A 15,828-nucleotide genomic window follows, 5' to 3' on the forward strand; every position below is an offset into this window, starting at 1 on the left:
GGTTTGTAAATATTTTTTCGCTATTCCCAGAGACCATCCACAAATACACAATGCAGACATTTCTAAACAGCTCTTGGCTCTCCCCGTCATGTCTGGGGGAAAGCTTCTATTTTCTGTATCCTATCTTCATACCTTGTCTGGCCACCTTTTTGATTTTCACCGGATCTAATCTCTCACTTGATGAAAGACAAGTTTTACCACTTGGAACCTTCCAGGTAAGAACCTCCCAAATTCCTTCTCCATTCCCCAGATAAAAAAAACATGATGGACTCTTCCACATCAAGAAGTTATGCCAGGGTTGAGCTCTCCAAAGATTTCAGAAGTTTATATACTGCATTTCTACCCCTCCCGGTGCTGTAGCCAGACTTAGGTACTGTTATGGGCCTCTTCTGCCCAACTCCACACCAAGTGAGGAATTCTACAGGTGTTGCCCTCCTCCAGTACAAACTCACTGCTTTCATATCCCTACAAGAAGAGTGCCTGGGAGTCACACTTTCTGACATAACATCTCCCACTATGCAGGAACCCCTGTATCCAGAGCTATTTTCCTCCCCATATATTCATATTCTTTGCCCATTCAAAGATGCCCACGTGCTGAATGGTATTTCATCAGGGTATTTCCATATAATCTTGTCCCTTATAGGATACTTGAGTTCTTTGACATGGGATGAGATTCTGAGAACTGCACCCCTGGGCAATTTCAACATTCTGCAAACAGCATGTGTGTCCTGACAGAAACTAGGACAGCTATGGCATCACTGGGCACTAGAAGACTTTTGATTGTTGTGTTTTTCATCTTTTGAGAGTGTAATATAATTACATCCTCCCCACTTCCCTTTCCTCCCTTAACCCCTCCATGGACCATCCTTCTTGCTATCTTCAAATATCATGGCCTCTTTTTTCTTATTTATGTTCTCTCTCTCTCTCTCTCTCTCTCTCTCTCTCTCTCACACACACACACACACACACACACACACACACATACACACACACACTATACATATATATATGCCTAAATGTATAAATGCCTGCCAACCAGTATGTATAATGTTACTTGTATGTAAATGTTCTCAGGACTGACTATATGATATTGAATAACCAATTATTAGATCATTTGGTATATGTGGTCTATTGATGGAAATGCTGTGTGGCATGAGACTTCTCCCTTTCCTATCAGGAGAGGAAAGTTAAAGACCTGAGCATAACATGTAGACATCACTTAATTGTCCCACCCTAAGGGACCTCTCACATTATATAATCTACTAAAAGAACTTGAGCTAGAGGCTACTTTGGGGGGGTCAGGGCAGGTAGGGTACAGATTCTAAGGAGGAAATTCCTTTGAGAGAATTCACCAAGTCTGAACCAGGCCCAAGACCTCCAGAGTGTCACCTGTAACTTAACAGCACTGTCCCAGCAGCTCTGCCCTCCCAGCATTGGCAGATCCTAACTGGCCCCTGATATTCCCAGCTTTGTAGAATCAGATCATACTAGAGTCAGAGCAGGAAAGAACAGGCCTGGCAAAAAGGTGCTCTCTCTGGGGACCCTAGATGACCGGGATCAAAGCAGGAAAGACTGTCTTTGTGATGTTCCCAGAGAAGAATTTGGAGCATGGCAAGAGTGACCATCCACATGCCAGTGAGACTCAAGCATCCTCCAGAGGCCACAAGAAGAGCTGACTCAGCCACAGTCACCTGTGATGGGAGACACACACTCCTGAAAAGAAAGACAGGTACAATGGAGGGCTGCAAGATGTCTAGTGGGAAAGTTCTGAGATGATAGCCTCACTCCTGGAATGCTGAGTCAAACCACAACACCAGAGGAGAGCCTGGGACAAGATCCTTTCTCTCCTCAGGCCTCCATTTCTTCAGTTGTAACAAAGAAGCATGACTCAAATTAGTAGTTCCCAGACAGAATATGCACCAAAATCAACTTGGGAACTTTGTAAGTAGTCCCAACCCATATGTCAGATAATGTCAATCAACAGATCACAGGGAAACTATGCATGAGAAATTAGAAAAGCGTCACTGATAATCCTTATTTTCACTAAGAGCCTATGGTTCCAGTCCACTCCAGGAGAAAATGTGGGCAGAGCCTATTGTCATATGCAAATCCATTTCCTGACACCAGACTAGTTGAATGACTTAGGTTATATCCAGGGGCAAGGTGAACCAAAGAGATGAAATCACAGACCTGATTAAATGTGACAATCACAGGCCATGCTGTGGAGCCATCACTGTCCAAACCAGCACACCTAATCTAGAGACCTTCACCTACCTTCTCTTCTGCGGTCTCATGTCTCCTCCAACCCGTAAGATTACGAACCGCCTCATCTTCTCACTTTCTAGTCATCTAGAGTAGAAACTGAGCCAGCCTCTTGTGCTTTCCCTTCCTGGCCATCTGCATCCTGACATCTAGGGACTCTCATTTAGTCTCTCCTCAATGCCACTGTCTCCTTGAGAAGTTTCTGCCTTGCCTAGGATAAAACAAAGGATCTCCAGCAGAGCAGATGTTCCCCTAACCTCCCCACTCCCATCTGTTCCCTGGTATGAACTCCCATACTAAGGTTCTGACTTACAGGATCCCATGCGGTGAGAGGCAAACACTGGGGAGACATGTGTTAGTACGTTTGTACAGGTTGATCCAATACCTTCATTGAAATATCTGTTGTGGGGAATTTGACCCCAAATGGATCATATGTTGCCAGAGCAGCTTTTCTGTACTACCACCTTGTTCTGACCAAGATGGTCCCAAGAGTAGGAATCTTGTCCTAACGGCTTGTGCCTCTCCATCATCTTGTTCAGTGTCTGGCATCAAGGAAAGAGCGTCATGCATTATGAATTGAATTATTAGCCACAGCCCAGCATGATTTCAGCAGCATGGGAACTATGCCTTGGAGAACTCTCCTGCATAGGCTAGAAACCCAGAGAAAGCCGTTGGCCTTTTCCTAACAAGATAACAGCCTTAACTCTGAAGGGAACATTCCATATGCATCAGTTTTGCCAAGGAAAGTGAGCCAAGCAAAGGTGCTTCCAGATCGTGGACCCAGTGCCAACTTTCAGCAGGTGATTCACTCTGAGGCAGAATTGCCACATCTTGCCATTGCCAAACCATCTGCCCATCAAACCAGCTACAGAACCCCAGCCTGCTTGGCTCAGAAGAGCCAGATCTCAAAACTCCCACGAGCCCCAAACTGCCAGCCAGTCATGACTCCAGTCTTAAGCTCTCCTACAGACTCCAAGTTGTATGCGTCTTGTTCAGAGATGTTTATAGCTGAAGTTCCAGAGACAACTTGGAGGACTCTCAAGCTGTAATCTACTTAAGACAAGAATCCATGACGTCTTCTTGGAATTCATCCGTATTCCCAGGGGGGGCATTCCAACCTGTACTTTGGAATATTCCTGCATGTTGCATGCCAGGTGAGAAATTAGAAAGGTAGACCATCAGATGACCAGGCATGCTAAAATGAAAAACACAAATTTGCAAAGGAAAGAAACAAAGAACATGGAATCCCATTCCTGAACATGATTCCAGCAGTGCAAGCCAAACACAGGAAGCTTTACCCGGGAACTGAAGTTTACCTCATTCCCACAGCGTCTTCCCCTAGACAGAAATGCTCAGGGTCAACTTGTCAGCCCATAGCATGGATATCATCTTTAGTGCCCAGGACCCCTAAATCTCAGTTCTTCTTGGAACACAGTGATCAATAGCAGGGGTCGCTGCTTAGACCTGTGTCAGAATCAGACATGTTCAGGGCAAATTTCCCAGAAATCTAACTCATAACTGAACAGCCTTCAGGGAAAGAATTCTTCCTGAGGCAAGACTCAACAATGGAGATAGTAATATAAGGTTTCTGTGCTTCGGCAAAAAGGGGATCCTCAAAATGCTCTGGGCTGAACCCCCAAATCTGTCCCCTGTGGATTCACAACTATCATTTTATCTTCTTGGAGACAAGCTAAACTAAAAGGGACACAGAGCAATATTCAGTTTGGGTTTGTGAGAGATCCTGCACATCACTATGACCGACAAAGACCACAGTCCTGATGGGAGGAGTCTGGCTGGGGGAGGGCGACCAATAGGAGACTTTGGGAGTCCACAAAGTTGACAGCAGAGTCAGAAGCTGTGCTTAGGGAGCATGACAGGTACCTGGGACATGAGAAACACAATAAGAGGCGCAGCAATTCCTAGAAGGAAAGGTACATGGTCTCTGCTGCTTGGAAGCACATGTGTGACAGATGGGGTGATCTGGGGATATTTGCCGGCAACTATGAAACAGAACCACGTCTGCCGAAACAGATGGGAGTGGTTTGGAGTCCACATTATTGCTGCCACTGTTTTTTCCCTGTTTGCACAGGTTAAACAGTGATAGAATCTCACATTATAAGAGAAAACAACAGCATGGTTCACAGGCCAGAATCTCTAAAGGCTCAGATCAGCCTCCTGTGGCCTGCCTTTCCTAATCAAAAGATGGGTGCTGCTGTTTGGAAACAGGTAGCCCTGGATATACTACTTCTTTCTAAGCATGGCAAGCCAATCTACAGCTGCACAGTCTCCAAGTCATTAAGTAACCCAGTGGCTGGGCTCTGGGTGAAGGGGGATTGTGGCAGGTGCCCCTGCATGTTGTTCCCATCACAGGAAACCAGCGGGGTCTCCAGAGACTTACATGGACTACAGACCCAACCCATTCCTATTAAACAGGGACTATTGACTTGTGGTCACTGTTCCTGAAGCTACCTACCTTCCTCAACCCTCAGCTGGCTCTTCCCCCGCTGACAAGATTCTAGGAAATGACTGAAGAGAACCTGAACACAAAACAATATTGGAACATCATTCATTCCTTCAATCACTTGGTGTTTAGTCAAGAGCTCTTTGTGCTGGGCACAAATCCAGGCTCTGAGTGCACATTGGAGGACAAGGCAAGCAAACCCTCACCCTCAGGGAGCTCACAGTCTGGTGGGACAGGCAGGCATCCAACAAAAAGACACGGAAGAATTATAAAACATGGAAGGGGAAGAGAAGACCTATGTAAGAGGATAAACTGCTCTGCAGAAATGCTACATAGCCTGCCTGTGCTGTGAAGAGAGTTGGAACAGGGGAGAGAGAACTGTCTGGATAAATGCCTTGAAGACAGAAGGAATTCAGTGTTCCAGAAGGAAGCCATTGAACTTTGTAAAATATTGGGTGCAAAGAGAATTGCTGCGGGGGGACAGCGCAGGAAAGAGGCCCAGGGCAGCTGCTGGAGGTCATAGGCTGTTGCAAGCAGTGTATATCTGACCTCATGGCAAAGGAAAACCCACCAGGGTTGGGGAGGTGGAGGGTCCGCACAAGGAAGCCACACCATCCAGTGCCGAAACCAGGGAGAGGAAGATGAGAAATGGCATGGAAGTTCAAAAGACTCTTGACTCGGATGAGGGACCATGGGAACAAGGAGACAAGTCTGGAAATCACTTCCAGGTAAAATTGATGGACTTGATGGTGAGTGCACGTGTGGACAATCAAGAGAGGAACGAGGAGGAGGATGCCTCAGCTTCATGGAAGGGTAACTGGAGGGACCGTCTGTTGAGCTAAGACTAGGATCTGTGAGGTGGCCCCGCAGGCAAAAGCACTTGCCACCAACCCTGATGACCTGAGCTCAGTCTCTGGAACCGACATGACAGAGAGCGAGAGCTGACTCTCACAGGTTGTCCTCTGATCTTCTTGCGTGCGCTATGTATGCACACGCTCACACACATAATAAATACACATGAGAGAAGCGAGGACGGAAGTAGAGCGGGTTTGGGAAAGAATGAAGTTCCCTGAGACGTGTAAGGTCACCCGTAGGACTGCCAAGAGGGTGCTGGCATGCGGCTGCACGCGTTTTGAATCTAGAAAATAGATGAGAACTGGGAGGCTGCCAGGATTTGGGTGCTCATTGGGACAGCGATACCTGTCAGATCTTTAGGGTATTCAATTAATTCATATTCTCAGTTACCCCTGAGATAAGAATGCAGTGTTTAGTGCTCACCCATCAGCCTTCTGCCTTCATCTCAATATTCCATCATGCCTGGTTACCTAGAGGAGAAGTCTCGATTTCCTAGCCCAGGATGCAAGGCCTTCTAGGATCCAGTCAGCACCATCCATATCTCCTCCATAGTCCTGCATGTGCATCTGTACCAGCCAGTCAACTTCCAGCTGTTCTTGACCACACAAGTCTGCTGTCCTTTGCTTACAGAGCCTTCCCTAGACGCCCTTCTTCCTATCCCACACAGGCAAACACGGCATAAAGAGAAAGGCAATACAAGTAAGCTGGCACAGTGTTGCCAGTCCAACAAGTCTGAGGCAAATGACATGGCAGCAGTCCCCAGGGCCACTTCAGTGACCACACGGAGGACTGTGCTACATGTGACTCATTAATTAGCTATAAACTGGAGCAAAGCCAGTCAGCTTTCTGAGCAAAGAGCAGATCTCAAAAGCCACATTGTAGGATTTGTTGCTGTTGTTATTGTTTTTGTTGTTACCAAGTTAAAGTTGATCTAAACAAACAGAATTCATTTCCAAAATAAATTCTATTGATTTCATTTGGGGGAAAACACTAATATAATTTAATATTTAATCAAATTGGGGAACAGGAAGGAAGGGTGGATAAAGGAATATAGATAATCCAATTCTGTCCATAGACTGGGTGCTGAATTTTAACTAAATAGATAAGCAAATCTCTTCCCAAGGGTACTTGAAACATTGTGAGGTTGCGCAGAGAATAAATCTTGAAGTCCACGCCAGACAGTTGGAGGGGCATGCCAATGAACCCTGAAGACCGGTTCTGCTTGGGAGATTCGGGTCCACGTATTGAAGAGCCTGAGTCACACTCTATCCAGCAGATGGTCCTGCAGTAGAGGCTGCATTAGGCAGTAGCTTCTTGCCTATATATTCATATGCAGAGAGAGAAAGATAATTCTTATAAGCTGATACATGTCATACATAGGTGATACCGTTACCATTTTATATGACTACTCCATTCTCTTCACCCATAATTCTCTGAGCTTCATGCTCACATCCGTCTACATGTGTTCCCTCACTTCTTCTCTGCAGCAGATGTTTGAGGTAGGACTACTGTCTGAGGACGAACACAGTGTTTGCAGGGCGAGGACTCACTGAGAAACCCAGCTCTCCTGCTAAAATGAGATGAGCGCCTATAGAAGGCCTGGCCTGGGCAACAGCAGCTCAGTGTTACCAGGGATCCTGATGCATCCTTGATGCTAGAAGACGAGACCCCGCCCTTTGTCCTCCGTGCCCATCCTCTCACCTTCCTCGGATACCATCATCCTCCCAAGTGAGCCCTGTAGGCAAGCCCCAGTCTCAGGCTGTAGTGCCTCTCTGGCTACCACAACCCCAAAGAGCTGTCCTTACCACGGTCCTCCTCTCCTCCTCCTCCTCCTCTTCCCCCCCCCTCTCTCATATACACACACAATAAATACTCGATATATATCATACACACAGTATATACAAACTCATTCCATATACACCCTGCATAAACACACATATGGACCACATATAAATACAAAACATACAAATACATAATGTAAGAAATGCATAAACCTACATACTTTACACATATGTACTGTATATACACTCATGTTACAGATAAATACACACCATATACACAGTGCATGCCTGGAAAACTCCATATATAAACATCATGTGCACAATATACATTGTGTATACACACAAAATACACATAAACATTGTGATAGTCTGAATGTATTGGCCCCCATAAGCTCATAGGGAATGGCACTATAAGGAGGTGTGGCTTTGTTGGAGTAGGTATGGCCTTGTTGAAGGAAGTGTGTCACGGTGTGGGGTGGGCTTTGAGGTCTCAGATACGCTCAAGCCATGCCCAGTGTCTCAGTTTTTGTCCTGCTGCCTGTGAATCAAGATGTAGGACTCTCAGCTCCTTCTCCAGCACCGTGTCTGCCTGTACACCACCATGTCCTGCCATGACGACAATGAACTAAACCTCTGAGATGTAAGCCATCCCAATTAAATGTTATCCTTTTTAAGAGTTGCCACGGTCATGGTGTCTTTTTATAGCAACAGAAACCCTAACTAAGACACATATCAACATACACACACTACATATAAACATATACACCATACATATATACATACACCATACTCAAACTGTGCATGCATGTATATGACCGCAAATAATACACTCCCCTCACATGACACATATATTGCAGACAAATATATGCCATATACATGTAACATATAGCATGCAATTTACTCATATCATGTCCATGCCACATATCTTATAAAAATAGTATTCTAAAACACATGTAAAATGCACAGTATAGAGAAACACCACATAAACCATGATATGACACATACTACACATAAATGCATACCTAACTCATACTATGCACATTACATACATGCCTCACACATATTACATGTATGTACACATTCCTCCCACTATCCAGGCAACCCTGATTTCCTTTCTCCTGAAAGCAGACAATCTGAAAGCATTAGCAGACTCTGTTACTGCTAATCACAGCCCCTGTACTAGTGCCTGTTGCATGAATGACAGCTCTTCTCTTTTCCCACCAGGGCCCTAAATATGCCTAGTTCCATGGCTGATGCTGCTTGGCCTCACAAGGGATACAAGACCTTGAAGCAAAGAATGAAATGACAACCATGCGGAGAGTAATTGAGAAAGTTCCTAAGAACACACAAGTTGAGCCTGGTGGTGATTGTTTTTGGCCATTCCATAGATGATTACCCTGGTGTCAATGCTTCATACTTCAGACTAAATGTGGCCTCACAGTATTTTAGTATGACATTTTATCTACATGGATGAAAGATTCCTTAACACAAAGAAAATACAAGGCACTCCTACACTAGGAATAAGGGCCAGTGCTATCTTCGTTCTGCCATGCACTACTGAACTACCTTGAACACTCGTGTTCACATGGCCTCAGATGCCCGATTGGGAACATGGAAGTATTCTTTTCCTAGACCCCTCACAGGTGTGTGATCTAAGCCCTTGAGATAATCAATACCTAAGGGCTTACAAAAGTTCAAGTGCCTAATAAAAGTCTTCCTCAAAGAAAATCCATGTGACTGTCCTTGAGAGGGTATAATGTAGAGGCCACCAACTGGTCTTGCTTCCCTAATTATAGAATCATTCCCCTCAGCCCCAAGAGGGAAGGAAGGAAGTGCCTAGCTCCCTGAGGACACTGAACTTGGCACAAAGCTGATTTATTTTTGTGTGCCATCAGAGTCCTAAGACCTCAAAACCCACATCAGCATCAAAACTGTAACAATCATGGCCTGATAGTTTCCTTCCAGCTTAGCCCTACTCAGGCCACAAGACCTCCATATGCTGGGGACAAAAATTATAGATCTCCTGCCTTCCTGGAGCCTACACAGTACCTGAAGATTCCCCTAAACATGGGCCAGAGCTCACAGAGCCATACAGGAACTTATAGTGGCCTCCCTGCCCAGGGGTGCCACACTGAATGACATCTGACCATGAAAAAGCCTGGAGGCCATAGCAACCCCAAACGTGAGGCTGATTAAAGAGGGTTATGCGAATTGCCGAATTAAGCTGTCCAAAATTGGATAAAGTGATTGTGAAATCTGTTTTGAGTCAACCTATCCATGTCTCATTGCAGGAAAAATGTCTCGGTAAGAGTTCATGGAGGAAAAACTCCAACAACTCATTGTTGGCTGACCTTCCTGGGCTCCTAATATTCAGTTCCCCAAAAGGCATCTTAGCCATGTAATTTCCAATATGGGAACAATTTGAGTCGCAATTAGGCAAATCTCAGAAGGTTCTGCCACTGATTTGTTCATTCCCTCAATATTATTCTATAGGACACACTAAATGCCGCACCGGGGTCACGCAGAGGACAATCGGGAGCTGTGCATGGTGGGTTACCAGGCTGGGTAAAGCATTGCTGAGCTTGTAGGATCATATGGCCTCCCACTGGGCGTACATGCCCTCCCCACAAGGATGTCTACTGATGGCTCTTGCTTGGGTCAGATGCTGTTGGCCACTCAGATATTCGGCAATGGTTATAGTAAGTCCTGTGGCCCTTGACAGGGAGTGGAAAGTGGTGAGGGCAAGGACCCTGGAGACTGGAGATGAAGCAAAGCTCAAGTAACTGCTACCTCTTCTGTCCCAGGTCCTCGAGAGTCCCCAGGGATACAAGAAAGAAATGCCACAGCTCAGAGCCAGGCGTGGTGGCACAGACCTATAACCCTGGAACTCAATAAGTACTGCTGTAAGTCTGAGGTCAGTTTGGTCTACCAAGCCATTTCTAGGCCAGTAAGGACTATACAGCAAGACTCCATCTAAAAATGCCATCGAGAGAGAGAGAGAGAGAGAGAGAGAGAGAGAGAGAGAGAGAGAGAGAGAGAGAGAGAGAGAGAATATCCACTGGTGAACCTGAAGAGGTCTAGAGAGAGGAATATCAGCAAGCCTATTATAACACAAAAATAAACAAAATCCAATATAATTTTCCAAAGAGCTCCAAGAAACAAACAAAGAGCATAGATGATTGGGCCTTGTGGCAGGGATAAGAGCTCAGCCAGAAGAGAACAGAAACGTGTCATTCTAGAGCATTCTCCTCTCTTGGTAGAGATGAGTTGGCACACTCTGAGCCATCAGTGCCTTCCAAGGACAAAGCCGTCTTCATCTTTTTCAATAAGCAAAAACATACTGGTCTTCAGTTTTAAATTAATATCTTCTCCCTCGTTGCTGCTCTCCCAGGAGGAGGACCGTCTTTCCAGCCCTTTGGGGCACATCTGGTTTTCCATGGTCTTCTGTCCCCTGGGTGGCTGGTTTGCTCCATTGAGCAAAAATGTCTGAATTCTCTATATTCTGAGCAAAAAACTTCAGGGGCTGCCTAGTCACTTTCCTGACAGACCAGAACCAGTGTTCCAGGGAACCCAAGAGAGTACACATTAGGCTAGGACAGAGCTGGCACAGCAGAGAGACTCCCCCAAACCTCATAAGGCACAACCTCAAAGGTGGATGAATGACCAAAGGGTACAGCTGGATGATAGAAGAAAAGCCAAGGGAACACCCGGGCCAGATGAAGAGCATGGAGTAGAAGCAGGGAAGGTAGGAAATATGAGCCGTGGTGGTCACAAACAACAGATTTATGCCAAGACCACAGGTGAATTGTGATTGGAGTCCACACAAGGACTAGAAGTTAGGTACTCTGAGGGAGAACCTTAAATGTGCTGGGAGGTACCCAGATAGAATTACAAGTTCTGGCTGGTCTGTATAGGGAGAGCACCAATAAAAACCTTCTCCCAGCCTCCTGTATGCTGTGGAGAAGTACCCTGGTCCCCAGGATGCTCTGTGATATGTGGTCATGTTTGTTTTCCTCACAGAGAAATCCTTCCCTCCTCCTCCTCTTCCTCCTCCTCTTCCTCCTCTTCCTCCTCCTCCTTTTCCTCCTCCTCCTCTCCCTCTTCCTCTCCTCTCTCTACTCCTCTCCCTCCTCCTCTCCCATGCTTCTTTTGTGTCCAAAGTGTGGACAGACCCTAGCAGAAGCTGCCCCCTCCTGACAAGAAGAGCCCCTGAGGATTGAAGCCATGCCAGAATACCAGTGAGGTTATGGGGGAGGGGGACCAGCCCTACTCTTGACTTCTCCCTTAATGGAGAAAATTGTCGTTTCCTTGGGTCAGTTGTTCCTCTCCCTTCTTTCCTCCTCTCCCTTCCCTCACCTTCCCTCATTCTCTTTCCTTCCCTTTCTCTTCTCTGTCCCTCCCCTCCTTCTTCCCTGTCTTCCTTCCTTCCCCTTCCTTCCTTCCTTTCTGGTGCACAGTCAAACATGATCCACCTTTGATATACCTGGTACTCACAAAATACTGAGTAAAAGCATCTAGACTCTCCTGGATAATCAGAGCTATGGGGAAATAGCTGATTCCCCACGAGCTGATCTCAGAGCATCTTCACCAAGGCCCCCTCCCCCCCTCCTCCCTCTCCCCCCTCCCCCTCTTGCTCTCTCCTGCCTTCAGTTCAATCCTCTTATCTCCAAGAGCATCCCTGCAGCTGCATCCATTTCCGTGGCATTGTTGACACCAGTGAGGCCAGGGTTATTTGTCACTTTGGCCCTCAGAAGGACAGAGGAAGAACCTTCATTTGCCTGTGTTCCTCTACCCAGACCCACCCTGTCTCCCAGCCTCAGTCCCCTCATCTAGCAAATGGGTCAACAGCTCCCTAACCACTACAGATGTGAAGGAACGCTCCCACTTGAAGTAAGGGCTCATTTCTAGTGTGTTTAGTGCTTTTCTTCTGGCTGGATGAATAGTCTGGAGCTTCTTCAGGATATTCCCAGCTCATAAAATCACCCTGCCAAAATACTTGTGGCTTTGCTTGGGGGTACTGCTTCCCTGAGGCAGACACTTGTCTGCTATTTCCTGAACCTCTGCCAGCACCCAGCCCAAGCCCATCCAGACAGAGCCAAGGGCTACATCTCCTTAGCCCGCGTGCTGGCCCTCTGGATCAGGGTAAGAGCCTGTGCCTTCTTACATGCCTCACCACTCAATGCCCAAACCCCAGGTCCCTACATCACAGGCCTCAAAAGGAAAGTGCACCATCTTGGACAGGGTACAAGAAGTTCAAGCCTCTCTGATGATGTGGCCCTTTTACCTTGCCTGTATTGGACACAGAGGCACCACAAATGCCCCTGGGGGCCTGAAGGCACTGTATTCTCCCCATGACCCTTGGAATCTAAGCAGAGTTCTGTCTGTATCCGCACTGGTGCCTAGAGTTAAACTCTCCATTCCCAAGACAACCCAGCAGCTCAGTAAGTAAATGGCTAAACCTGGAGGTGGGACTCAGCCACAGGGGAGTCAGGGCCAGGAGCAGGCAGGGGAATCGGGGAAGCCCTAGTGGAGATTTCCCTGCACAGGTTTTTACTGAAAACCCAGCAGCATCAGCAAGGGGGCTGGGACATCTGGCCCAGGCCTGTGCAATACGAGATAAGGCTGGAAGGCAGACTTCAGCTGGGGCCTAGCAGGAGATGTGAGCACAGCGCCTTGCTCCAGGAAGGGCATGCCAAGGGGGCCTGGAGAGGCAGGGACTAGCAAAAGATGAACAGAGAATGGCGAATCTGGGAGAAGATAGGTTCCAGGGTGATCCTTGTGGAGATCTGAGCCAGGATGCGGGCAGTAGAAACATAATAGATGTCAGATAACGGCAGAATCAACAGATAGCAGACATCTTATGATGGCAGGACCAACAAAGTAAAGCATGAGGAGAAATGAAATGATCATATTCAGCATGTAGCTTGTTTACCTAGCATCACAGCAGGTTGCATTTAAAAAAAAATTAAGGTGAGAAAATACCGCACCAAGGAAGAGACAGTAAGAGATGCAAAGGCAACAGCCTTCCGGCAAGGCTCCTGCAATGCTACAGTTTCCCTAAGAATGGACAACATTCTCCTACCTGTTGCAACTAAGTCACATCCTGTCCTCCACTAGGTCTCACTGAAAGCTGCCACCCACAAACACACACAGCTCTGTCCCTGCATCTGATACAGTCTCATCAGGCTGTTGACTGAGCGGTGTCTGTGTATAGGCAATGGGCTAAGGCTCATGGCATCTCGGTTCTGGACCGTACAGAGTCTAGCTCCGCCTCGGTAGGAGATGATGCTTCCTCCCTGGAATCAGCCTTGCCTGGCTTCATGGTTGACACTGAATGGAGAAAAGATTAGACTGAGACTCAATCTATATGTTTCCAGGCATTTCCCTGGGGTGCCTCCTTTTGGTTCAAGAGACCCTTTCCTATCTTGCTTTTCAGCTTCTTCTCTACTGATTAACAAGCCCCAGGGGAAGTCAAGGATAACAAATGTCCCTGCAGGCCCATTCATCACAGCTCTTTCAGAGCCAGATCAGCTGCAAACAACCACTCCAATTTGCCTGGGATGCCTCTGTTTTATTTATTGTATGCACAAAGACAGGTGTATACATGTGTGTGCACATGGGAGGGGCACCTGCGTGCATGTGTGTGGAAGCCAGGGAATGTCATCCAGTGTCCTCTATTGCTCTCCATCTTAGTCCCTTGAAAGAAGGCCTCTCACTGGATCTGAAGTTAGGCTGGCAGCCAGAAGACCCCTGTCTCTGTTCCCATACCCCATCCCTGGGGTTATAGGCATACATGGAATAGGCACGGAGGACCGCAACTCAAGTCCCTAAACTTATACCACAAGTGCTCTTAGCCACTGAGCTATCTCTCCACTCCACAATCACAGATCCAGGAAAAGCCTTCAGTCCTAAATAAACTGAACACTACTGGTCACCCTCGCTGTTAATGGTGCCTTAGGCTCCAGTCGTCTGGGATGGTTTGTCAAATTGTCCTTATTACTCAGTGACCTTGTCAATTTTAAGAAGTTTTAGGTAGGTGGGTATGACATAGAGCATCCTTTCTTCAACTTGGCCTTGTCCAGTGTTTTCCCTGCAGTTAGACTGCAGTGACGAGTCTTGAAGAAAAACGGCATGTGTCTTCTTGATCATAACCTATTGGGCTTGCCACTGACAACATGACTTGTTAACGTGGTCACTTCACCAAGGCATCATCTACCAGTTTCTTCACTGTAAAATGGCATGTTTTAATGTTCCCCTTTACCAAACCTTCTCCAGGAGAATGCCAACAGAAGTTTTTATGATCATCCAAAGGCCATGACCATGACTGCTTGTCCAGGAGTGACTACTGGTCCAAAGTTTGTAAAAGATCTCCCATAGCCAGTGTGGTGGTTTGAAAGAAAATGTCCCCCAAAGAGAGTGTCACTATTGGGAGGTATGGCTTTGTTGTAGTATGTACAGTCTTGTTGGAGGAAGTGTGTCACTGTGGAGGTGGGCTTTGCGGTCTCATATATGCTCAAGCCATACCCAATGTCTCAGACCACTTGCTGTTGCCTGTGTGAGATGTAGAACTCTCAGCTACCTCTCCAGTACCATGTCTTCCTGCATGCCACCATGTCCCACCATGATGATAACAGACTGAACCTTGAACTGTAAATACCCCATTAAATGTTTCCTTTATAAGCCCTAAGACAGCCAGACTGAAATGTGGGTCAACTTTATATGGAACTATAATGATCCATATAAGAGCCAACAGGGGGTAAATACTACTGGGAGAAACTGTGCATCTCAGGACAGTGTCTTCAAAGAAAATCTACAGCTGCAAGATTAGAAGAAAAGAGTGTTTGAATTCACAGTCGTGATCCTCTGGGAAAACACCCATCTCTGTTTTCTGTCACTTGCTGTGCTGACGAGATGGGTCAGTTCCTTCAGCTCCTCAGTCACTTTCTTTCCTCTCCTCTTTGTTCCTTTGTTGCCTGATTTCCTCTGTTAAATGACTCACAGAGACCAGGGATCCAATTTTTAATTTTTTGTTGTGCCTATTAGTTTTCTCCATTCTCCTTCACTGCAGGAAAACCTACCATTGTCCCTTCTCTCTCCTAGAGAAATTAATGCTGTTTCCTTTTCACCCATGGTAACTTGTCCAAAAGTGGGGACACATTTTCTAATGTGTAGGTTGGGCAATGAAAGCGTGTTTATCACCAGAATTGTCTAATTACCACCCAGAGTCCTCAGACCCCAGTAGGGCAGGGTGCAGCAGAAATGGAAGGATATTTTAAGTGTTACCACACTCAGAAATTGGAGAGGACCTCAGAACTCATCTGGTCTAACTGCCTCATTGTGAAAATGGGAATCTAAAATCTTCTGAGAGACTCATCCAAGTGGATCCAAGACTTAACAAGTGGATGACCATGGGACAAATCCAGCAGTCTGGACTCTGGTAATCTTTCTACCATGTGAAGAAAATAGATA

This window comes from Mesocricetus auratus, unplaced genomic scaffold (assembly GCF_017639785.1).
Source record: "Mesocricetus auratus isolate SY011 unplaced genomic scaffold, BCM_Maur_2.0 Super-Scaffold_100024, whole genome shotgun sequence".
NCBI classification, from domain to species: domain Eukaryota; kingdom Metazoa; phylum Chordata; class Mammalia; order Rodentia; family Cricetidae; genus Mesocricetus; species Mesocricetus auratus.